Genomic DNA, 25,281 nt, shown 5'->3' with positions numbered 1-25,281 from the left:
CCATAGCTAGCCCGATTGACACAGCGTACTGAAGTAATATAAATTAGTCTCTGGGATGTTTCCCTGGAATCGGTTCACATATAGATATATAACAAAAACGCGTCGTCTGTTAGGATACATATGTAGAATATACCCAAAGTGGTGAAGGGTATTATATAGTCGGCCCAGTCCGACTTTACTACTTTCCTTACTGGTTATCTATGGTCCTGAGTTATGACCTGTCATATTGAGCTTCTGTTTATCGTCATTTTTAATAACATGTGTGATGCATACTTTTAGGAGTTCGTTTTAATGATTTTCTTGATATTATATATTTCAAATTTTAATAACATATTTTTTTTATTATTTACTTACAGGTATGTTGTCCGTTCACAATGTTGTACATAGTTTGGGTAAGAATTCTTCATTTCATATTCATAAACTTTTTTGTACTAAAACTAATGGACGAGTGATATTAAAATTTTTTATTTTTACAATGAAATCTGGTTCAACATGGTTTTATTTTGCATAGCTTTTTTTGGAAAATTCAATGTAGAGAATAGAATGAAAATAATTTAAAATTACAAACTTTACCATGTAAGATGTATATAAATATTCGTCAATGTCAGAAGTTGAACTGAAAATTCAAGACCCAAAATTTGGAAGCCAAGAAATGGATAACCTCAAATATTCTGTGGCTATACATCGTACATCTGGACATTAAAAAATTATACCAACAGAAAAAAAAATTAATAAATAAGTAAATAAAAAAATACATAAATAAATGGAAAGGAGTAGGCACCATAACAGAACCCTAAGAGGAATTCTATAGATATGTATCGGAGTTTATTTGCTTCTTACGGTGATCTTGCGCATTTGTCTTTAATTTAATTTTCAAATTTAAACATGGGACCATAATTTTTAAATTTAAACATGGGACCATATTTAAAATTAAATTTGAATGGAAAGGAGTAGCTACCATAACAGAACCCTAAGAGGAATTCTACAGATATATATCAGAGTTTATTTATTTGCTTGTACATTTTCTTTAATTTATCCATTCAATTTTCAAATTCAAACATAGATCCATAATCCCAAATATTTCGGATTTTGGATTTTTTCCATGATGTCAGAATTTTAGCTAAACGTTTATAAAATTTCGGTGCAAATAGAAATGGCAAATATTTGCCGCCGATATATCTGGGTTGAAGACGTTCCACTGCCACTTAATCATGTGCAGCACAATGATGCTCTGCATTTTTGCTGCTTTGTTTTTAAATTTGTTGCATTTCGAGATATATGTATGTCAAAATAGTCATTAGTCAATGTTAGACATTTAACATAGCATGAAATATGATTTGAAATAAAAAAAAACCAACAACAGCAAATATGTTGAGTGCATATTTTAAACATTAGTTGTTCTAAGTAGTGTCATGTCGTTGTGAGTGTGTGAAGTGTATGGTGCCGCAGGAGATTTGTGGGGGCTATTCATGGTGTTCTTCGTTATGTCGTTATAATAATAAACAATACTTTGTGCTACAATAATAATACAAAATAATATTTTTCTATTCTTGGCTGATTTTCATGTTTATGTTCCATTTTCCAAATATCAACTAATTATGTGAAAATATTTTCGCAGCAAAACCCCAATGGCTATAATAGCATTGTAGGCGAGAAAAAGGCAGAAACTGAATTAATTTAAAAAATTCATAATTTTTCTTACGAGTCACACTCGGCGAAGAATGTAACGTACAAAAAAAAAAAAAAAAAAAATAAATAAATAAATAAAATAATAATAAATATTTTTAACTAATATTTTTTTTCAATGACCATGTAAGGCGTGGATTTTTAAAGAATATTTTTTCTAGGTCCATAAAGGGTGTGGATTATTAAAGAATATTTTTTCAAGGTTCATAAAGGGTGTGGATTTTTAAAGAATATTTTTTCCAGACCCATACAAGGCCTGGATTTTAAAGAATATTTTTTCCAGACCCATACAAGGCCTGGATTTTTAAAGAATATTTTTTCCAGAGCCATACAAGGCCTGGATTTTTAAAGAATATTTTTTCCAGACCCATACAAGGCCTGGATTCTTAAAGAATATTTTTTCCAGAGCCATACAAGGCCTAGATTTTTAAAGAATATTTTTTCCAGAGCCATACAAGGCCTGGATTTTTAAAGAATATTTTTTCCAGACCCATACAAGGCCTAGATTCTTAAAGAATATTTTTTCCAGAGCCATACAAGGCCCATAAAGAATATTTTTTCACTGCGTGGTTTATTAAAGAATATTATGTTTCAAGGCCCATACAAGGTGTGGATTATTAAATAATACTTTTCTTTTAAGGTCCATACAAGGCGTGGATTATTAAAGATGAAGCGGATCAACTCTGTTTTATTCAAATATTATTTGCTATAGTATAAACGCATACATTTTATTAATCATTTAAATGCAACTCTTATTTAAATATTTGAAATTAACGGTTAACTATGTAAATATTTTGTAAATAGTACTAAAAACTACATCTCTGAATCTACTACATTATTACACAACCAATACTAGACGAGGATCTTGCTTCTCATAAGTAGTACCTAAGCTCAATCAAATTTCAATAAAATAGCTACACTCAGAGTTCTGGACTCCCCGACTCCAATTGGTTTTTTAGCGGACACTGAAGGTTTAAGATCATTACCCACGCTTGCCCAAGTTGATGAACTAGATCATAAGCTGGAAGTAGTTCCTAAACAAGGAGTAGTCAACGTTGTTGTAAATCTTGTTGTTTTGAGTTTCTTCACTGGCGCCCAACGTGGGGCCTGATTCATCGACAACCATGTTCGAGTTTCTTCACTGGCGCCCAACTCAGTGGCCATGAACTACGACCTATAAGTAAAAGCCGAGGACAACACCAACAAGTCAGACGACCTTCTTTATAGACGCCCAACGAATTGGCCACGAACAACGACACAAATATTGAAAAATGAAAATACCAAAGCAGATAGCGACGAGTACGTGTCCGGCGAAGAAGAAGAGATGACACAGTTTACTGAAAGCCAATTCAAACAAGTGATCCAGACAATGCAGAACAACAACGGGACGGATTTGTTTTGCGTTGTACTTGCGTTTTTGTGACATCCATATCAGTATATAAAGACATCTCAGACGCCGACGCAGTAAACGGGTTGCAGCTGCTATTGGAAGTTAACTATGAAAAATATTTTGTAAATAGTACTAACAACTACATCTCTGAATCTAATATATTATTAAACAAGCAATACTAGACGAGGATCTTGCTTCTCATAAGTAGTACCTAAGATCTATGAAATTTCAATAAGATCGCCTTTTCGGGGCATAGTTTGTAGGTGGTGCCATATGGTATAGTCTTAGTGAGTTGGTTGTGTCTTCTGTTAAGCCGAGATACTTATTGTTAAGGGTAAAGTAGGCGCTGAATAAGTGCATGATAAGTTATGACGTAAGATAGGTTTAAGCCTTTTAACCTGTTATAGATGTAAGATTTGAATTAATAAAATGGCCGTAGGCTAAAAATCGTAGATCAATAAAATCGCCATACTCCGAGTCCGGACCCCCCGACTCTAATTCGTTTAGCGAACACTGAAGGCTTAAGATCATTACCCACGTTTGCCCAAGTTGATGGACTAGATCATAAGCTGGAAATAGTTCCTAAAGAAGGAGTTGCCAACATTATTGTAAACCTTGTTGTTTCGAGTTTCTTCAAAGAATATTTTTTAAGGTCCATACAAGGCGTGTGTTATTAAGGAATATTTTTTTCAAGGCCATAAAGGGCGTTACTAAAGTATAAATTTTAGGGCCCATAAAAATATTTAATAATTATTTTTTTAAGAATATTTTTATAGCGAAAATAGTTTGTAATTTTCAACAACGGCTTATTTAAAAAAATATATATTTTTCAACTACTAAAAAAATGTTTCCCTGCAAAATAGTCAATTTTTTTATCTAATAATTAATGTGTTGAAAAAAAATGCAACACCAACAAAACCGCAAAAAATGCCGATAGTTTAGGTAAACAAAAAGTAAAATTGGAATCGAAATGAAAAACCACCGAGGATGTAGAAAAGTAAACAATAGCCACAAAAACACCATATTGAAATGTATTAGAATAACGTAATTTGTTGTTGTTTGTTTATATATTTTTTTCGAAAAAGTTCAATATCGTGAAAACTATGGCTATTGGGTTGTGCTGAATGTGACGCCTCCCCCCATTTGATGACGAAGAAAACCACATGTTTTCCTTTCGCTCTCATTTCAACAAAATGGTAAAAATGATGCGCTAATTTATTGCATTCTCGGAAATTTGAGGTTAGTTTTACGTCGGCCACATAAACTTGCAAAATATTCTGTTAATGAAAATCAAGTTTTTTTTGGTATTGACCATATTCAATAAATCGATGATGGAAGGCTTTTAGTGTCTGTTTAAAGGATAATTGTGATTAAAAGATACGGACGTTCAAAATACTGGGAAATTATATTCATGATATGGAAAGTAGGTTATCTACGGGATAAATTCCCATGTGAGACATATTTTATAGATTATCAAGTCGAAAATCGAAATTTCCTTTCAGGATTCTATGACAATCATGAAAAGATAGAGGAGTGAGAACTTTGGATGTCACAGAAACTTTTTGACGTTTAAATTTTTCTATTTTCGTTTTTAATTGAGCTTGTGGTTTTATTATACATTGTATTTGGTTCAGTACCAGTGTGTAAAATAAAGAAAAAATGGAATGCAAAAGTAACCACAATCGATTGAGTGGAGAAGTGGCGGTTATTAGCAAGAGTCAAACAACCACCCACCAAGTGTGGTGAGAGGTGTAGGACTTACCAAAACAAAACACTGCCGAACAATGAGTGGTGTTTTTAAGGATGAATTTATTTTGTCATTTTGTTTTTGTCAAAAGAGAGAGAGGAAAGGACCTATCGGAGCCCTTCAATACCGAACGAGGATTCAGATAAGGTGACAGTTTGTCGTGTGATCTTTTTAACATCCTACTGGAAAAAGGTCATACGAGACGCAAAGGTGAACATAAATGACACTCTGTACACCAAACAACACATGTTACTCGACTACGCCGATGACATCGATATAATGGGTCGAACATTGCGAGAGGTAACAGCCACCTTTGAACAAATTGAAAAGGAGTCAGCCAAAGTGGGTTTTGCAGTAAACGGCGAGAAGACCAAGTTGATGGTATCAACGCGCAAGACGTCCAGTAGACTCGGACCAACTGTGGAACTTGAGAACTACAGCTTCGAAGTCCCGTCTTTATATACCTTGGTACCGCCATAAATAAAACGAATGACATCAATTTTGAAATTCGGAGAAGGATTGTGATAGCCAACAGATGCTAATATGGTCTAAGTAAGCAGTTTAGAAACAAGGCCACCTCCCGCCAGACCAAACTCACACTATACAAGACGCTGATACTAGCCGTGTTATTATATGGATCAGAAGCATGGGTACTTGCGCAAGCAGATGAGGCAGCTCTTGGGGTATTTGAGAGAAAAATTCTCCGAAAGATCTACGGGCCGATCTGCGTCGACGGTCAATATCGGCGTCGAATGAACCACGAGCTTTACAATTTATACGCGGATATCGACATAGTCAGTCGTATTGAGCTGCAGCGAGGCTAGGCCATGTTGTGCTGATGAATGAGAATGCCCCAGCTCAAAAGGCATATAAAAACGAGCGTACTGATGGTTCCCGTAGAAGAGGAAGGCCACGAATTATATGGAAAGACCAAGTAAAAAACAACATCTTGGAACGTGGTCTTCCAAATTGGTGGACTTGCGCACAAGACCAACGGGCTTGGAAATCTTTGTTAAGCTCGGCTTATGGAACAGCCGTTCTGTAACAAGCCAGCTAAGTAAATAAGTAAAAGAGAGAGAGAGAGAGAATGGAAAAATATTGGTGTAAATAGAGGCACCGTAGATCAATGTAGGAAAATAATTTTGTGATTAATGAAATGTTTACATTTTTTTGAAAAATTTGTGTTTCCTCATGATTATAAGAACTTTTACTTGCATTTTAGATGAGGGGCATCTACAATCAGAGCTCCGATTTGCTCGATTTTACTCGCGAGTGAAAAATACTCCCGAGTGGGAGTAAGTAAAGAGTACGAGTTTTTTAAGAGTGCTCGCGAGTACTCCTTTTTGAAGAAAAAGAGTGTGAGTCAAAATGTTCGAAATAGAGTAAGAGTTCACTCTATGAGTGAAATCGAGTGGACAAATAAATTTGGTTGTTTGGTTATTTGTGTGTGTGTAGTACCAATTTTTTTTATGTTGATCTTTTGTGTGCTGTGGGGAGATAGATCATTACAAAAAACATAAAAGGACATTGATTATTTTGTTTATTGAAAATGTTTACACATGTGTTGTACAAATAAAAATCTTATTTGAAATGACTTACATAAAGAGAACGCAGAAAACGAGCTTGTTGATGCATGCTTTCCCAGCAGTACTGCAAACCAAACAACACAAAACAAACAAACAATGCACACAAACAACATCAAGTAAAACAACGGTATCACAAAAAAAAAAAAAATAAAAGAGTACTCGGCAAGAGTGTAATCTGCTCGATTTCGTGTTTCCTCCCACTCGAAAACGAGCGAAGCACTTCCGCTCTTATTTGAGTGGCAGAGAAAAATAGAGTATATTCTATTTACTTTTTCTACTCGCAGGAGTACTCCCGCTCGAATTCGAGCGAGTTTCACTCTTTACTCGAATTCGAGCGAGCATTTCGGAGCTCTGTCTACAATACGAAAAAAATGAGTGAAAATATGAAAATTTACATTCGAATATTTTCTGAGTATGTCAGGCAAAGACGAAAGGTTTTCCCGATAAACAGGAAATCGACGTAGCCCGTGGTTCGCCAGTTAATGAGTTTATATCCAATTTTGAGTAAATACTCAAAATAGGGGAACCTTTGTATGGGGGCTACCAGTAAATGTGGACCTACATACATACATTTTCGCATGGACATTTGGTACCCAAAGAGAACACTCTGTGCCAATTTACAGCCAATTTGGTCGTTAAATGTGTCAAATAGACAAAACTGTGGGCTATATCAAAACTTGGACCTAGGGACCATTTTCCACGTAAATATTTGCTGTCACATTAGAAACATGTGAGCAAAATTTTGGCCGCTTATGTCAAGTGGTTCGGCAGTTAACGAGTTTATACCCAATTTTTGGGTAAATACTCAGGTATTTACCCACGTCTTTAAAGTATCGTAAAACTATCCATTCTAAATCGATTTGATAACAGAAACCAGATGATGTATTACCGATTCATGTACCCAAAGGGTAAATACCCATTTGTGGGTATTTATTTGGGTATTTACCCAATTTACCGGGTATTTACCCTTTCGGTATTTACACTTTGGGCCCATCTCTACCTATACCCGAAACGTGTGGTGTAGTGTAGGATATAGTCATTGACATTGATCCTAACCATAGATATTAGAGAAAAATTTTTTTGTCAGCCCGGAAAGGTTCCGAGCTATAATTATTTAATATTCTTGCTATTGGTGGGATATAGATCATAGATATTCTGAAGGGTATAATTTATCATGTCCAAACACCACTAATGCCATGACTTTTTTATCCTCATTTTATCCTATATTTACAACAAATTACTAAATACATTGTATTCAATTCCCATCCGCACCACCGACCAAACACTCATTCACCGCCCACCACCCATTCATTCAACGGGGCGACTGCATTTCTCAATTATTTCAAATTTCATGCACAATTTACGACACAACATATCCGAATTCTTAGATCTTTTGTAGATCATTTGTTCTATTTTGTGAAATGCTGCGCTAGAGAAAGTTCACTTCAAGCGTTTGAAAACACACAAACGCTCACACACACACACGGAGGCAGCGAAAGGAACAGCTACATTGTTGGCGATTATGATGATGTCAAATGAACACACTAAGCGAACGCATGTGGTGGACAAATTTATCACCACTACGCATTTTTACACCGGGGGCCATGTGACACTTTCATTAAAACCAAAAGTAAGAACAACAACAACAACGCCACAGCAAATGAAAAGCACATTTTCATTTTTCATAGACTTTAAAGCTGGCAACAATAACACCAACAACATAGCCACCAACAATGACCAACTGGGGATTTTTTTACTGACCGCCATTCGTCTTTTATCTGTTTTGCGGCTGTTGTTGTTGCTGCTGCTGCTGTGGCGGGTGTCTAGAAAATTAAGAAAACAAACAACACAGATTTTTGTTGTTGTTGTTGTTGTTCTTTTTACAAATGTGTCACGATGCGTGCGATCGCAATTCGTGAAAAACAAATGTGCAAAAAAAAAAAAGAAAAATCGAATGCGAACGCAAAAAAAGACACACGTAGGCTATTTAGCGAAAATATGGCCCAGATAATAATATGTAAACATAAACAGATCGGCTGAACTTTGTTCTCTGTGAGAAAATATTTTTTTTTAGCCTGGAAAAAATCGATTCAGCCACGCTGAGTACGTTTTTCGGTAGGAACTCTTTAATTTAGTCATGGTGAATACGTTTTTCCACAAGAAAACATCAATTCAGCCTCGCTGAATATGTTTTTCTATAGGAAAACATCAATTCAGCCTGGCTGAATATGTTTTTCTATAGGAAAACATCAATTCAGCCTGGCTGAATATGTTTTTCTATAGGAAAACATCAATTCAGCCTGGCTGAATATGTTTTTCTATAGGAAAACATCAATTCAGCCTGGCTGAATATGTTTTTCTATAGGAAAACATCAATTCAGCCAGGCTGAATATGATGTTTTTCTATTCACTCCTGTTAAATAATGTTTAATACATGACAACATATCATTTAATTAAATAAAATCCATATGCTTTTATCTTGCATAATAAAATCGACTTGTTGCTGCTCTAAATGACCATATCGTAATTAAATTTATGTTTTACAAATTGACATTCGATTAAAGTCAACTACACCGTAATCTGACATACTTTGTTGCGACAGGACGTCACGTTGCACCCCTTTATTTGAACAGCAACAAGTTCAGAGATTTGTTTATTAATTTCCATATTTAATTTTCTCCCATTTCAATATGTCAACATACTGTCACTACTATCCACTAGTGTGCATGTGTATGTGTGCATGTTCGTGGTATTTCCAATATACCTGGTTTTTGTTTTTTAATAGAAACCAGAGTGCACAAGCAATAATGCTGTGTTATATATTCTTTCTGCAAAGTGCATTGAGATGAATCCCACTAGAATATATATAGCGGAAGGTCTATTGATGGTTTTCAATGGAATCCGAATCTGAGTCCAATTCAGAATTTTCATATTATGATGTACAAAATGGTTCATGAATTTCTTTTAATTTATTACATGGCATTCTTCCCAGATTGAGCAGATAATGCCACAGCCCCAGGGCGGACGACAGAAGTTGAATTTGTATAAAAGTTGATTACATTGCCTCACATTTTTGACCTATATTTTGAGGGGTGTACGTACAAATTGAATTGGCTGTGATGTGTGGCATTGTGGTTGACTGTAATTTGCCATGTGCATGCGTGTGTATGTGCGCGCATATATGTGGTAATAATACTGACGGAATTCTGGCATCGTTTAGCATTAAAACCCTGGCTGGTTCGGTCGTACCGCATGAATTTAATCCACATTGCCCTAACTAATAATAGCTGCAGATACACAAAAAATTTTCTTACAATGTTACGGGGGCGATGCTATGCGATGTTTTTTTTTTTAATAACACATCATCAGCAATGCAAACATATTCTCCTGCATCAGACAGGAACAGGTATCAGGCCATGGCATGCTGCTAACCTGTCTCGTATTTATAACAACTTATGGCTGTTTCCATTTTTACGATGACAGTTTTATTTATACGAGAGCGCAATCATTGTAGTTTTAACACAGACATTGCCATAGTGGCAGCCATAGAGGCAGGGAACATGTGTGGGTGGCAAATAAACAAGGAAAACTCATTCAGCCGGGCGAAATGCCTTATTCAGAAGTTTGTCTATACGAAAGCATTTTGAACTAAGCGGAATAAATGTTTCCCCATAAGAAACCTATTTAGTCAAGCGCAATAGCAACCCAAAACATATCCAGCCAGGCTGAATAAATGGTTTCCTATTGAAAACCATATTCAGCCAGGCTGAATCTTAAATCTTATTCATATATGCTCTTCTAAAGGAAATCATAAAAGATGTTTTCTTATAGAAAACCTTATTCAGCCAGGCTGAATAGATGTTTTACTATAGAAAACCATATTTAGCTAAGTGAATATATATTTACATATAGAAAACCATATCCAGCCAGACCTTATAGAAAATAGATGTCTTCCTATAGAAAACCATATCCAGGCAGGCTGAATAGATGTTTTCCCAAAGAAAACCCTATTCAGCCAGGCTGAATAGATGTTTTCCCATGGAATACCATATTCAGCCAGGCTGAATATATGTGAAAACCATATCCAGGCAGGCTGAATAGATATTTTCCTATAGAAAACCATATTCAGCCAGGCTGAGTAGATGTTTTCCTATAGAAAATCATATTCAGCCAGGCTGAGTAGATGTTTTCCTATAGGAAATCATATTCAGCCAGACTGAACAGATGTTTTCCCAAAGAAAACCTTATTCTGCATGGCTGAATAGATGTTTTGCTACAGAAAACCTTATTCAGCCAGGCTGATTAGATGTTTTATTATAGAAAACCTTATTCAGCATGGCTGAAAAGATATTTTGCTATAGAAAACCTTATTCAGCATGGCTGAAAAGATGTTTTGCTATAGAAAACCTTATTCAGCATGGCTGAAAAGATGTTTTCTTATAGAAAACCTTATTCAGCCAGGCTGAATAGATGTTTTACTATAGAAAACCATATTTAGCTAAGTGAATATATATTTACATATAGAAAACCATATCCAGCCAGACCGAATAGATGTCTTCCTATAGAAAACCATATCCAGGCAGGCTGAATAGATGTTTTCCCATAGAAAACCCTATTCAGCCAGGCTGAATAGATGTTTTCCCATGGAATACCATATTCAGCCAGGCTGAATATATGTTTCCCATAGAAAACCATAGTCAGCCAGGCTGAATAGATGTTTTCCTATAGAAAACCATATCCAGCCAGGCTGAATAGATGTTTTCCTAAAGAAAACCATATCCAGCTAGGCTGAATAGATGTTTTCCTAAAGAAAACCATATCCAGCCAGGCTGAATAGATGTTTTCCTAAAGAAAACCTTATTCAGCCAGGCTGAATAGATGTTTTCACATAGAAAATCATATTCAGCCAGGCTGAATCGATGTTTTTTTATGGAAAATTTAATTTTTTTCCTATTTACTTCCCCCCAAAAATTGACCTGATGTTGTGTTTTTTCAGTCTCTATTTTTTCGTTTTTTTTTTGTATTGCAAATGTTGGCTTTCTTCTTCCTGTTCAGTTGCTTTTTCATACACCAAATGACGCCATTAACACCACATATCTCTGACATTGTAGTCCAGTCCCCTACAAATTATTCAACATGTGGCTTTGTGCAAACATTTCAAAAATTCCTCGAGAATTTGTTTTCCATAATTCTTTTAACAGTTAGCTTTCAAACATCAAAATCCAAAAAAAATGCTAAAAAAAACAACCAAAATATTTTCAAATAAAAAAAATCCAAAAATTATATGCCAAACAATTAGCCCAGAAACACAATCACACATTTACGGGATATGATCGAAAGATGGCGCAAAATTAAACAACAGCAACAAAATTCAATGTCCACATAAAGAAATAAAAAACCAAAGCTGTGTGTTTGTTTGTAATGAATCTCTGGAATGGGTTATTTAAATGTTTAATTTTTGATGTTGTTGTAGTTGTAGTTGTTTTGTTTTTGTGTAAAGTGCTGGCGCCTTTTATGCTGAACATTGCCTAACACCATTATTTTAATGGACACATTTTGATGGGCAATTTTCAAAACTTTTTCGAATACAGAAATGTGTTTGAAGTGTGGTCAAAATATGTTTTCTGGAGTTGGTCATAGTGTTGCAAAATTGGATATTTGAAAAAAAAAATGAAAACATTAAAAAATTATTTTATATAATAGAAAGGTTTACATGACCAACTGAATTTTATGTAAAGACCATGTTTATCTATGGTAAACAATATTCACCTGATATTTTTTTATTAAAAAAAATTATGATTTTACGTCATTATTAAAAAAATTGAAAATTAAAACAAAAATTCCTAAATTTTTTCATAACTTCCGACTGTAATATTTTACATATGCCAATACCAAACACTGTTATTTTTAATTATGGCATCCATCCGACATCAGAATTTTCAGGCTACTCTTTTCGTTTGAATATTGAATTTCAGTAGTTGGTAGATTTTCCAATTTAGCAAATACAAAATTACCAATTTCAAATATGTTTATGAATTCTTTGTGCCAAATATGGCATTTTCATTTGAACGAACGACCGACCGACGGACCGACTGTTGTCAGCAAAAATTGATTTGATTTTTGGCACTAGAAGAGTCAATGACCTGCAATATTTGATTATCATAATTTTACTATTGTTGTGATGTGATTGTGGCACTTTCAGTACAATAACAACAACGTATTCGACCATTTGATTTACCCAGAAGAAGAAGTCAGCCGTAATATATCACTTCCAATGGACCACTTGTAGGTTTATTGTTGTTGGTGGCACATTCCAACATACACAATTATTATTGCTATTATTCATATTTGCTGTTGTTGGCCATATGTTTGTAAGTGTGTGCGATTGATGGTGTTGATCAAATACAAATACGAGGGCTACTACATATATATTTTTGATCTGATGAAGACCTCTATATGAAGACATGTCCTCTATAAGAAGACCGATTAGTAAGTATTTTATTATAGCGTCTTTATAAGAGTAACGACAGGTTTCCCCTTGTGTCTTCTATAAGAAGACCTACAGGTCTGGTCTTTTATAAGAAAACCTACTGGTCTTCTATAGGAAGACCTGCTGATCTTTCGTAAAAAGCCCTACTGGTCTTCTATAAGAAGATCTACCGGTCTTTCATAAGAAGACCTACTGGTCTTCCATAAGAAGGCCTACAGACCTTCTATAAGAAGACTTACTAGTCTTCTATAAAAAGACTTACTAGTCTTCTATAAGAAGACTTACTAGTCTTCTATAAGAAGACTTACTAGTCTTCTATAAGAAGACCTACTGTTCTTCTAAAGGAAGACCTACTGTTCTTCTAAAGGAAGACCTACTGGTCTTCTATAAGAAGACCAACCGGTATTCTCTAAGAAGACCAACCGGTATTCTCTAAGAAGACCAACCGGTCTTCTATAAGAAGACCAACCGTTCTTCTATAAGAGGACCAACCGATCTTCTATAAGAAGACCAACCGATCTTCTATAAGAAGACCAACCGGTCTTCTATAAGAAGTCCAACCGGTCTTCTATAAGATGTCCAACCGGTCTTCTATAAGAAGTCCAACCGGTCTTCTATAAGAAGACGAAACCGGTCTTCTATAAGAAAACGAAACCGGTCTTCTATAAGAAGACCAACCGGTCTTCTATAAGAAGATCAACCGGTCTTCTATAAGAAGACCAACCGGTCTTCTATAAGAAGACCAACCGGTCTTCTATAAGAAGACCAACCGGTCTTCTATAAGAAGACCAACCGTTCTTCTATAAGAAGACCAACCGGTCTTCTATAAGAAGACCAAACGGTCTTCTATAAGAAGACCAACCGGTCTTCTATAAGAATACCAACCGGTCTTCTATAAGAAGACCAACCGGTCTTCTATAAGTAGACCAAACGGTCTTCTATAAGAAGACCAACCGGTCCTCTATAAGAAGACCAACCGGTCTTCTATAAGAAGACCAACCGGTCATCTATAAGAAGACCAACCGGTCTTCTATAAGAAGACGAACAAGTCTTCTATAAAAACACCAACCGGTCTTTTATAAGAAGACCAACCGGTCTTCTATAAGAAGACCAACCGGTCTTCTATAAAAACACCTACCAATCTTCTATAAGAAGACCTACTGGTCTTCTATAAGAAGACCTACTGGTCTTCTATAAGAAGACCTACTGGTCTTCTATAAGAAGACCTACTGGTCTTCTATAAGAAGACCAACCCGTCTTCTATAAGAAGACCAACCGGTCTTCTATAAGAAGACCAACCGGTCTTCTATAAGAAGACCAACCTGTCTTCTGTAAAAAGACCAACCGGTCTTCTATAAGAAGACCAACCGGTCTTCTGTAAGAAGACCAACCGGTCTTCTATAAGAAGACCAAACGGTCTTCTATAAGAAGACCAACCGGTATTCTCTAAGAAGACCAACCGGTCTTCTATAAGAAGACCAACCGTTCTTCTATAAGAGGACCAACCGGTCTTCTATAAGATGACCAACCGGCCTTCTATAAGAAGACCAACCGATCTTCTATAAGAAGACCAACCGATCTTCTATAAGACTACCAACCGGTCTTCTATAAGAAGACCAACCGTTCTTCTATAAGAAGACCAACCGGTCTTCTATAAGAAGTCCAACCGGTCTTCTATAAGAAGTCCAACCGGTCTTCTATAAGAAGTCCAACCGGTCTTCTATAAGAAGACCAACCGGTCTTCTATAAGAAGACGAAACCGGTCTTCTATAAGAAAACGAAACCGGTCTTCTATAAGAAAACGAAACCGGTCTTCTATAAGAAAACGAAACCGGTCTTCTATAAGAAGACCAACCGGTCTTCTATAAGAAGACCAACCGTTCTTCTATAAGAAGACCAACCGGTCTTCTATAAGAAGACCAACCGTTCTTCTATAAGAAGACCAACCGGTCTTCTATAAGAAGACGAACAGGTCTTCTATAAAAACACCAACCGGTCTTTTATAAGAAGACCAACCGGTCTTCTATAAGAAGACCAACCGGTCTTCTATAAGAAGACCAACGGGTCTTCTATAAGAAGACCAACCGGTCTTCTATAAGAAGACCAACCGGTCTTCTATAAGAAGACCAACCGGTCTTCTGTAAAAAGACCAACCGGTCTTCTATAAGAAGACCAACCGGTCTTCTGTAAAAAGACCAACCGGTCTTCTATAAGAAGACCAACCGGTATTCTCTAAGAAGACCAACCGGTCTTCTATAAGAAGACCAACCGATCTTCTATAAGAAGACCAACCGATCTTCTATAAGACTACCAACCGGTCTTCTATAAGAAGACCAACCGTTCTTCTATAAGAAGACCAACCGGTCTTCTATAAGAAGTCCAACCGGTCTTCTATAAGAAGTCCAACCGGTCTTCTATAAGAAGACCAACCGGTCTTCTATAAGAAGACGAAACCGGTCTTCTATAAGAAGACGAAACCGGTCTTCTATAAGAAAACGAAACCGGTCTTCTATAAGAAGACCAACCGGTCTTCTATAAGAAGACCAACCGGTCTTCTATAAGAAAACCAACCGGTCTTCTATAAGAAGACCAACCGGTCTTCTATAAGAAGACCAACCGGTCTTCTATAAGAAGACCAACCGGTCTTCTATAAGAAGACCAACCGGTCTTCTATAAGAAGACCAACCGGTCTTCTATAAGAAGACCAAACGGTCTTCTATAAGAAGACCAACCGGTCTTCTATAAGAAGACCAAACGGTCTTCTATAAGAAGAACAACCGGTCTTCTATAAGAAGAACAACCGGTCTTCTAGAAGAAGACCAACCGGTCTTCTATAAGAAGACCAACCGGTCTTCTATAAGAAAACCAACCGGTCTTCTATAAGAAGACGAACAGGTCTTCTATAAGAAGACGAACAGGTCTTCTATAAGAAGACGAACAGGTCTTTTATAAGAAGACCAACCGGTCTTCTATAAGAAGACCAACCGGTCTTCTATAAAAACTCCTACCAATCTTCTATAAGAAGACCAACCAATCTTCTATAAGAAGACCAACCAATCTTCTATAAGAAGACCTACTAGTCTTCTATAAGAAGACCTACTAGTCTTCTATAAGAAGACCAACCGGTCTTCTATAAGAAGACCAACCGGTCTTCTATAAGAAGACCAACCGGTCTTCTGTAAAAAGACCAACCGGTCTTCTATAAGAAGACCAACCGGTCTTCTATAAAAACACCAACCGGTCTTTTATAAGAAGACCAACCGGTCTTCTATAAGAAGACCAACCGGTCTTCTATAAGTAGACCAACCGGTCTTCTATAAGTAGACCAACCGATCTTCTATAAGAAGACTTACTGGTCTTCTATAAGAAGACCAACCGGTCTTCCATAAGAAGACTTACTGGTATTCTATAAGAAGACCAACCGGTCTTATAAAAGAAGGCCAACCGATCTTCTATAAGAAGACCAACCAGTCTTCTATAAGAAGACCAACCAGTCTTCTATAAGAAGGCCAACCGGTCTTCTATAAGAAGACCAACCGATCTTCTATAAGAAGACCAACCGATCTCTATAAGAAATGCGACCGGTCTTCTATAAGAAAAGCGATCGGTCTTCTTGTCTTTTATAAGAAGAGGTTTTGGTCTTCTTTAAGTAGACCTACTGGTCTAGTGTTAGAAAATCTTCTGGTCATCTATAGCAAGATCTGCTGGGCTTATATGAGAAGACCTACTGACCTACCTGCTTGTCTCCTATAAAAACACCATCAAGTATCGCCTGTCGAATTGTCTGTAGAAATATCTTCTGGAAGTCAACATGATACCGATATGTCATCCACAGAAATGTCATATGGTGTAAGCTTCCCCGAAGTGTTCAATATTTGTTGTTTGCTATGTTTTCGAAAAAAAAAAGAAAACCCCAAACCCACCAGAGAATAAATAATTGTTCTTTTTCTGATGGAATTCTTTTTGTACAAAACTTTTCAGTGTTTCCTTGACTGTTTTCATGGGTTGTGGCTTTGTTTACCAAACAAACTTTTTTTGTATTTTCACGAAAATCGTTTTTTCGAATTTCCAACGAAAATGTAGCTTCAGCTATTCTCAACTTGCAATATGACTGGAGGAAATTCAAAATGAAATGAACAGTTGAGTTGATAATGCAAGTCGGTTGAAATTTAATACAGCGTTATTGTGAGAAAGAGAGAGGGAGATAGTTTTTTTTAATATTTAAATAGTTTGATATTCACATATCGTATATTTTTCTTGTTATAAAAATTAAATCCCATAAGACTTCTAAAAACTTACTAGTTTCTTTGCTATCTCTATTTTTGATGAGAAGTACGGATATTGTGTCCTTAGCCACACTTTTCTATTTTTGTGGATTAAGATCTATCACCTTCGATTAATTTGAGCCATAATATTTATTTGTTGTTTCAGTAAGACCCTTTGGCTTTTTGGTTAATTCCTTTCCGTTCCATTTCCTTGGGTGCACTGAGTGTATAATTTAGAAATGTAATTCATTTGGTGTCTATCTAAGGCTAATATCTCAGAGTCTCTTGACTTGTTGATTTTTATGTTTATTTTTATGCTGTCTACCAGGGCATTTGAACTACATGTATACGAATACCCATATACACACACACACACTCACTGCATTAGATGGAGATACCTTTTTCATTATGCCTTCATCCTCCATGGCTGTGCCATGAAACATTAAAAACAGCTGTTAAGGAAATGCCATCTCTATTTGGCATAATTCACTAGAAATGTCGCACATTTTCATGTTGCCTTTTTAAGAGCAATTCCAATACTGACACCGCTACAACCCCTCGCCAAGACTTCTCATGTTCAGCCAGCCAGCCAACACACATTTCTTTACGGCCAGCCGGCATAGCTTGTCATGGACCACAACTTTGCAGTACATTAACTTGTAAATTATTCGCTGCTGCTTCTTCTTTTTCATGGCTGGTACGGAATTAGAAGAAAGGAAGCCTAACGCCCTGCCAAGTCTCGGAAGACACAAAAACAACACGAAATTGCAAACAGAAAGTGTCATCGCCAACCAACCGTCCGGCAGAAGGAAATGTAGATTTCGTAAAAATTAAAACAATAAAACCAAAACAAAAAATACACCATTTATTTTTTATTTGTTGCGAAATGAAATAGAAATTGAAATGGAAATCGAACTAATAAAGTGAACCGATGGCGGCACAAAGGGCAAATAATTTACAGCTGTTGATTTGGAATTCATTTCAATTGCTGCTGCTGCCAGTCAAATAACAAACTGACAAATTTATTGAGGATCGATTAAAAATAGAAAGCAATTGTAATTGAAAATATTTTATTTATTTTTTTATTTAATGTACATTTATATAGAAAAAATTGAATATTTTATTATATCGGAGTTCACGGACAGAGTAATTTATATTTTTCTTAAAGGATATTTTTCGTATAATTCGAATCTACACTAATTCAAGAATGTCTCAACAGAAGACAAAGGCCTCCACAATATTTTTTTTAAAAAAAATGTCGACAGGTTTTCTATACGAACATATTTCTTCTACAGGATATTTCAATAAGAAAATTGTATTTTTTGTTGTTGAAAAAAAAATGATCTAATGTTAACTTCATAGTCATGCTAATATTAGGTCTTAAGGTCTTAAGTTCTTTTATAGAATAATAAATTGTTTGGTTCTTCTGTTAGACTATTTCTTAGTTCCCTATAAGAAGGCCATTTAGTAGTCTATACTTGAACCTCTTGGTCTTTTATAAGTAGTCTCCCTACATGACGGCATCTTGGTGTTGCATAGGAAGATCTCTTGTTATTCTGTTAAAAAGCCTGTTGTCCTTCTATTAGAAGTCCTCTTCACCTGTTACAAGAAGACTTCCTGGTCTCCTATAAGAACACGTCTTTTTCTATGGGAATATCCCCTGGTCCCCTAGAAGAAGACTTTTTATCTTATATAAGAAGACTTCCTGGTCTCCTATAGGAAGTCCTCTTGTTCTTCTAAAGAGATCTTTTGGTCTTCTATAAAAAAACCTATTGGTCTTCTATAAGAAGACATCTTGGTCTTCTATAGGAAGACATCTTCGACTTCTATAAGAAGATCTATTGGTCTTCTATAAGAAGATCTTTTGGTCTTCTATAAGAAGATCTTTTGGCCTTCTATAGGAACATCTCTTCCATTTCAGGACATCTTGGTCTTCTATATTTTATGAGACGATCTTATGGAAGACAGTTGGGCCTTATATAAGAAGACTTCTTGGTCTCTTATAAGAAGACCTCTTTGTTTTCTATGGGAAGACTCCTTGGTTTCCTGTAAGACCTCTTGGTTTCCAATAAGGCCTCTAAGTCTTCTTATGAAGACCCCTCGGCTTCCTATAGGAATACGTCTTGGTTTTCTATAAAAATACCTCTTAGTCTTCTATGGGAACACTCCCTGTCCTCCTAGAAGAAAGAATACCTCTTGGTATTTTATAAGTAAAACTCTTTGTCTTCTATAGCAGGAGCTCTATGTCTGACATTTGAACTTTATCTGAACTTTGGTCTCCTATAAGCATACCTCTTGGTCTCCTACCTATTGGACTTTAAACAATATTTCTGGGTCTTCTATAAAAAGATCCCTCGCCTTGTCTTCCTATAATAGGATGGGATAATACGGATCTCGTTTGGAGATCTTTTAAGTCTTCTGTAAATGAAAAGGCAGAAGACTTCTTTGGATTTGCAAAATCAGCTCTAATCACTTCGTTTTAAAATTATAAAAAGATTGCCTTTAAACGGTCGTGAAAAAATGGTGTGGTCTTCCCTGATACGAAAACATTCAGTTTTTCATCAGATGATTGCCTAACTCGTCTATAGAACAAAATAAATTATGGAGAGGGTACCTACACTTGTTTCTTTTATTATTAAAGTTTTTCGATCTTCTTTAGGTTGAGTTAAGATAAAAATATTCTTCAGACTGTCTATGTTAGAAAGAAGAAGGAGAAAGGACACAATCGAATGTTCAGTGTGGATTTTTATAGGGGTTACCACAACGTTCATCACCATTAGCTCATTTTCTAACGCAATTTTATTGTCATTTTTAAAATAAAGTTATTTTGTTATTAATTATTTCTGTTTTCCTTTTCAGGTAAGTTTTGTTCTGCGTTTTCTCCATTTCTTTGTAGGTATTTAAATTAAGTTTAAAGTTTAAATTAATTTAACAATTGATTTCCGAAATATATTTCAATCGTTGAGGTTTCAACATATAAGTTCTGTATATTCCCATCCTAGTTAAGTTACCTTGACAAATTATAGATTGTATGATTTGCACACCCCTTTAAATCATGACACAACTGACCTCTTTTTTATTTGTCACAATCCGAAAAATACTAAAATCTGACATTGTGGCATTTTCTTCGAAGTTTATTAAATTGCATTACATCAGCTATATATATATATATGTCACAATGTGCGTGTATGTGGGTGTGTGTGAAGCAGTAGAGAAATGCTCTATATAGCAGTTGATTGCACTTCCTTTAGATTCCCAGTAGATATGCAGGCATACACACACATAAACATATATACTAGTTACTCTTTGATTTCCTCAGTGTCATCTGGGTGAGAAATGTGAGTTGTTGCTGTTGTAAATACTCTCAAATTAGCTTGAAGGAGTGCTTAGCCATTCAAACACCCGAACGCCCCCTACATTCCATTTGAAAAGTAAAAAAAAAGTAACACACACATACATATGTAAGTAGGTACGCCAACAAACCCACTACGGTTATGTTGTATTACCCCTTTTGGGGTGCAAACCAAAACATGTCGTCAAGCCATGGCAACTTGTTGAATAAATTGCCAAAGCAAAAGAAAACGAAATGTGAAAGCAAACACCAACGTCAAGAGCCACAGTAATAAAAACAACACCAACAACAGCAACAGCGTAAACAACTACGATGTGTAAATGGTGACATCGTCTTGAAATAGAATCCCATTTACACCCAGTTTTGTTATAAATGAACTAAGAAATGACCTTTGAATGCTACGGAGAATGATTGGTTGTTTTTTTTCTTCACTTCAACTATTTCCACTAGTTTTTATTTCCGATAAAGATTTACCAAGTCTTTGCGGGTGTGTAAACTGGGCTGATCTGGGATTGTGTTGATATAACAACGGTAACGTTTTTTTAGTTGTTGTAATAGAGGTTGATGTATAAGGCGTTACTTGTTCTTCGAACAACACCTTGTCATCGATTCTAATAAAATTTAATTTTGAGTCATAAAAGAAGGAGGTCAAAGAGGTGGTAGAGTAAGGGATGGCAATGTAAGACTATGATACTTGCACATAGTCCAGGTGAACATAAGAATTGTCGAAGGCATTGCAAATGACCATAAAGCTAATATAGTTTATGGTGGATGATTATAAGGGTAATATATCTTAATAGACTCTGAGAAAATGGTTAAAAAATCTACGGCTTAACAATCTTTGAAAAAATAGCTATAAAACCCACGACTCAGCAGTCTTTGAAAATAAAAAAATATATATTTTCATAAATTCACGCCTCAGCAGTCTTTGAAAAAAAAAAACAGTAAGGAAAGTAGCAAAGTCGGACTGGGCCTACTATATGATACCCTTCACCACTTTGGGCCGAAACTATATATGGGAGCTACATCTAATTCTAAACCGATTTTCACGAAACTTAGCACACGTCATTCTAGACCCAATTCAGTAGGCTATACCAAATTTCGTGCAAATCGAAAGATATATAGGGACTTTGGTACACCATTTACCTAAAATCGGGCGCTATATCTAAATCTGAACCGATTTTCACGAAACTAAGCACACGTCATTCTAGACTAAATTCTATACACTATGTAAAAATTCGACCAAATCAAATGATTTTCAGGGATTTTGGTACACCATTTATCTAAAATCGGGCGAAAATATATATGGGAGCTATATCTAAATCTGAACCGATTTCCACGAAACTTAGCACACATGATTCTAGACCTAATTCAGTAGGCTATACCAAATTTCGTGCAAATCGAAAGATATATAGGGACTTTGGTACACCATTTACCTAAAATCGGCCGAAAATATATATGGGAGCTATATCTAAATCTGGACCGATTTTTCCCAATTTCAATAGGGTTCGTCCTTGGGCCAAATAAGTGAGCTGTGCCAAATTTCATCCAAATCGGATCATAAATGCGACCTGTACTTTGTTTACAATTTAACATCAACAGACGGACGGACGGACGGTAGTCTTTGAAATAAAATATTTTCATAAATTCACGACTCAGCAGTCCTTGAAAAGTCATATTTTCATAAGGAATTATGTCATATCTTTTCGATTCCTTTTGTTAAACATATGCACAAAGACATAATACCCTGTACCACAGTTTGGTGAAGGGTATAAAAATATTTTCATAAATTCACGACTCAGCAGTCCTTGAAAAGTCATATTTTCATAAGTCCAAGTCTCAGCAGTCTTTGAAAAAAATATTTCGTGAAAAAATCTTTTCATAAATCCACGCCTCTTTTAGTCTCGTGAAAAAATCTTTTCATAAATCCACGCCTCTTTTAGTCTCGTGAAAAAATCTTTTCATAAATCCACGCCTCTTTTAGTCTCGTGAAAAAATCTTTTCATAAATCCACGCCCGTTATAGTCTATAGTCCTTGAAAAATATGTTTATAAAATCACGCCTATTATTGTCCTAGAAAAAATATATTCATAATCCACACCTCTAACAAAATAGTTTTATAAATCCACGCCTCTTATTGTTTCTGAAAAAAAAATATTTTTTTAAATCCACACCTTCGATTTTTCATTAAAATGAACATATCATAAAATGTGTATTTGTTGAACCTTGAGAAATAAATATCCAATATAAAACATTTCACCCAGAAAATATTTTTTTATTGTCTTTTTGTATTTTACCTATGTCCATATTCTTCTAAAGGTCATCCAAAGGTGTAGAAGGAAAAAAAAAACTGGGCTTCCAACTTTAGGCGAACATGAAAATTTATACACCCTGTCTACGGATGAAATTCAAAACAAAATAATAAATTCAATATGTTTGAAGTTTTCATCGTTCATGGTTTTTGTTGCTGTTCTTTTGAATTTTCACATAAAGATTTCAGATTGATGTTACTATACCATACATGTGTACATATAAACGTACATATGTTTATATATATGTGTGTATATACATATATTTGTTTATTATTTTAAAATGTTTCAAAGGCAGTCTTCTTTTTTTCTTTGGGGATCGACTAGCCGTTATTTTTTTTATTTGCCTCTAATTTCGTTGTCATATTTCAAACCAAGGGGATTTGGCACAATATCAAAGTTATTCTAATACAAACAAAAAAATCATGTCTTACAGACAGTTCGACAGACAGACAGACAGACGGTGTTTATTTCCTTGGAATACATTTCAAATATATCACGAATAATGAACAACTTTTATTACTTACAATAATCGTTATATAATATGATGCTTTAGCTGAGATTATCTGCGGTTTGGATTTTCTAAAAAATTAGTAGCTTTTTTTAATATATTTTCTAAAAATATATATATATATATTTTTTTGAGACTATCAGTGGCTTGGATTTTCTGAAAAATATTTTTTTCCAAGACTAAAAAAGCCGTAGATTTGTGCAGCCCCAATAGTTTGTAACGCCGCGAAATATTGGTCCTACACCCACCTTTATGTCATATCTCGACTAGCTCTAGATCTAGACATGTGTGTCCGTCCGTGTGTCCACTTTAATTTGTAAACACAATACAGGCCGCAGTTATGGACCAATCTTCACAAAATTTTGCCCAATGAAGACAACTATTGTTTTTAGTAAAGATCGGTTAATATTAAGGGGATGAAATGGACCAAAAACTTTATTTTTCTTTGATTTTCTGGTCGCTCCTCTCATGTTTTCCATGAGGATCCAGGTATGGTCAAGGACAGCGCCAATAATTTTCGGTGATGATCAGATAATAATATTGGTATGAATTGGACCGAAAACTTTTTTTGTTTTTTTTTTTATTTTTTTCGGCCACAATTATAAGTCGAACATCACAATACAACCCACGGTGAAGGGAATATGGACAAGTAATTAGAAGGACTGTACTGAATATTAGTAATATTCGGAAAATATGTCAGTATGTGGAAGAGGTGCTGTTGGTCTCTAATCGGGCAAGGGGGTGCAACTACCACGAAATATATGGCCCAGGCTGGGAATAAATATCCGTAGAAAGTTAGGGTTACGTGGTAGTTGTGCAGGGTATCGTATGGTCGGCCCCGTCCGACTATACTGCTCCGCTCACTGGTTTAAATATACATTTCAAAAGCTACATAAGGCAAGGATTTTTATACCCTACACAACTATGTTGTCAGGGTATTATAGCTTTGTGCAGCCCCAAGAGTTTGTAACGCCGCGAAATATTGGTCCTAGACCTAGCTTTAAGTATACTGATCGTCATATCTCGACTAGCTGAGTCGATCTAGACATGTGTGTCCGTCCGTCTGTCCATTATAATTTGTAAACACGATACAGGCCACAGTTATGGACCAATCTTCACGAAATTTTGCATATAGGATGGGATTTGCCCAATAAAAACCCCTATTGTTTTTGTTAAAGATCGGTTAATATTAAGGGGATGAAATGGACCAAAAACGTTATTTTTCTTTGATTTTCTGGTCGCTCATGGGGCCGCAATTGAGGACCAAACATCGCGAAATTTTACATAGAAAGGGGATTGGGCCGAAGAATAAGCATGTCTGTTTTGATAAAGAACGGTCACTATTTAGCGGGTCAAATGGACCCTGACTTTTGTGTGAAAAATGCAAAATTTGTATTCTATAGCGTATATATTTATCCCTAAATGGCCTAGACCCGAGAAGTTGATAGTATATCCAAGAGGAGTTGTTGACCTTTAAATTGATACCAATTATATTGTCGTTTGTACTCGAATGTGGGAGTTACACTTAAATATTTACAGGTGCTTATGTATTCAGATATTATTTAGTAACCCATTACCACACTAGAGGGCGGAAATATATATTGAATTTTTTTCCATGAGGATCCAGGTATGGTAAAGGACAACGCCTATAATTTCGGTGATGATCAGATAATAATATTGGGATGAAATCCTTCTCTGAATTTCAAAACTTATTTTTTATGTTTTATTTATGGCGGTAGGCCACAGTTATATAACATCTTTACACAACCTTGAAGCTGTACAAGTAATTAGAAGTTCTGTACAGACCAAAAACCAAGTTCAAAAATAAGGAAGATCTTCACCGATTGGCTTTATCCTAGTTCATACGATAGCTATTCACTCACAGAGAAACGTGGTAGTTGTGTAGGGTATCTTATGGTCGGCCCCGTTCGACTATACTGCTCCT

At 35.6% G+C, this 25,281-nt stretch overlaps 1 protein-coding gene across 1 annotated transcript in view; it reads left to right on the top strand.

Moving 5' to 3' along the window:
- The window catches only part of LOC133330232 (uncharacterized), a 121,930-nt gene extending 96,991 nt beyond the window's left edge, over positions 1 to 24,939 (top strand). The window contains exon 4 of the mRNA XM_061538695.1: positions 24,924 to 24,939. The gene's annotated coding sequence lies outside the window, so the exon portion shown is untranslated. The remainder of the gene's footprint in view (positions 1 to 24,923) is intronic.
- The last annotated feature ends 342 nt before the right edge of the window (positions 24,940 to 25,281 follow it).

The sequence above is a fragment of the Musca vetustissima genome, unplaced genomic scaffold (genome assembly GCF_032173495.1).
Source record: "Musca vetustissima isolate MV318-11 ecotype Yass unplaced genomic scaffold, APGP_CSIRO_Mvet_v1 utg9944, whole genome shotgun sequence".
Classification (NCBI taxonomy): Eukaryota; Metazoa; Arthropoda; class Insecta; order Diptera; family Muscidae; genus Musca; species Musca vetustissima.
The sequence above is the reverse complement of the archived record's forward strand: the minus strand, read 5'-3'. Positions and strand labels throughout refer to the sequence as shown.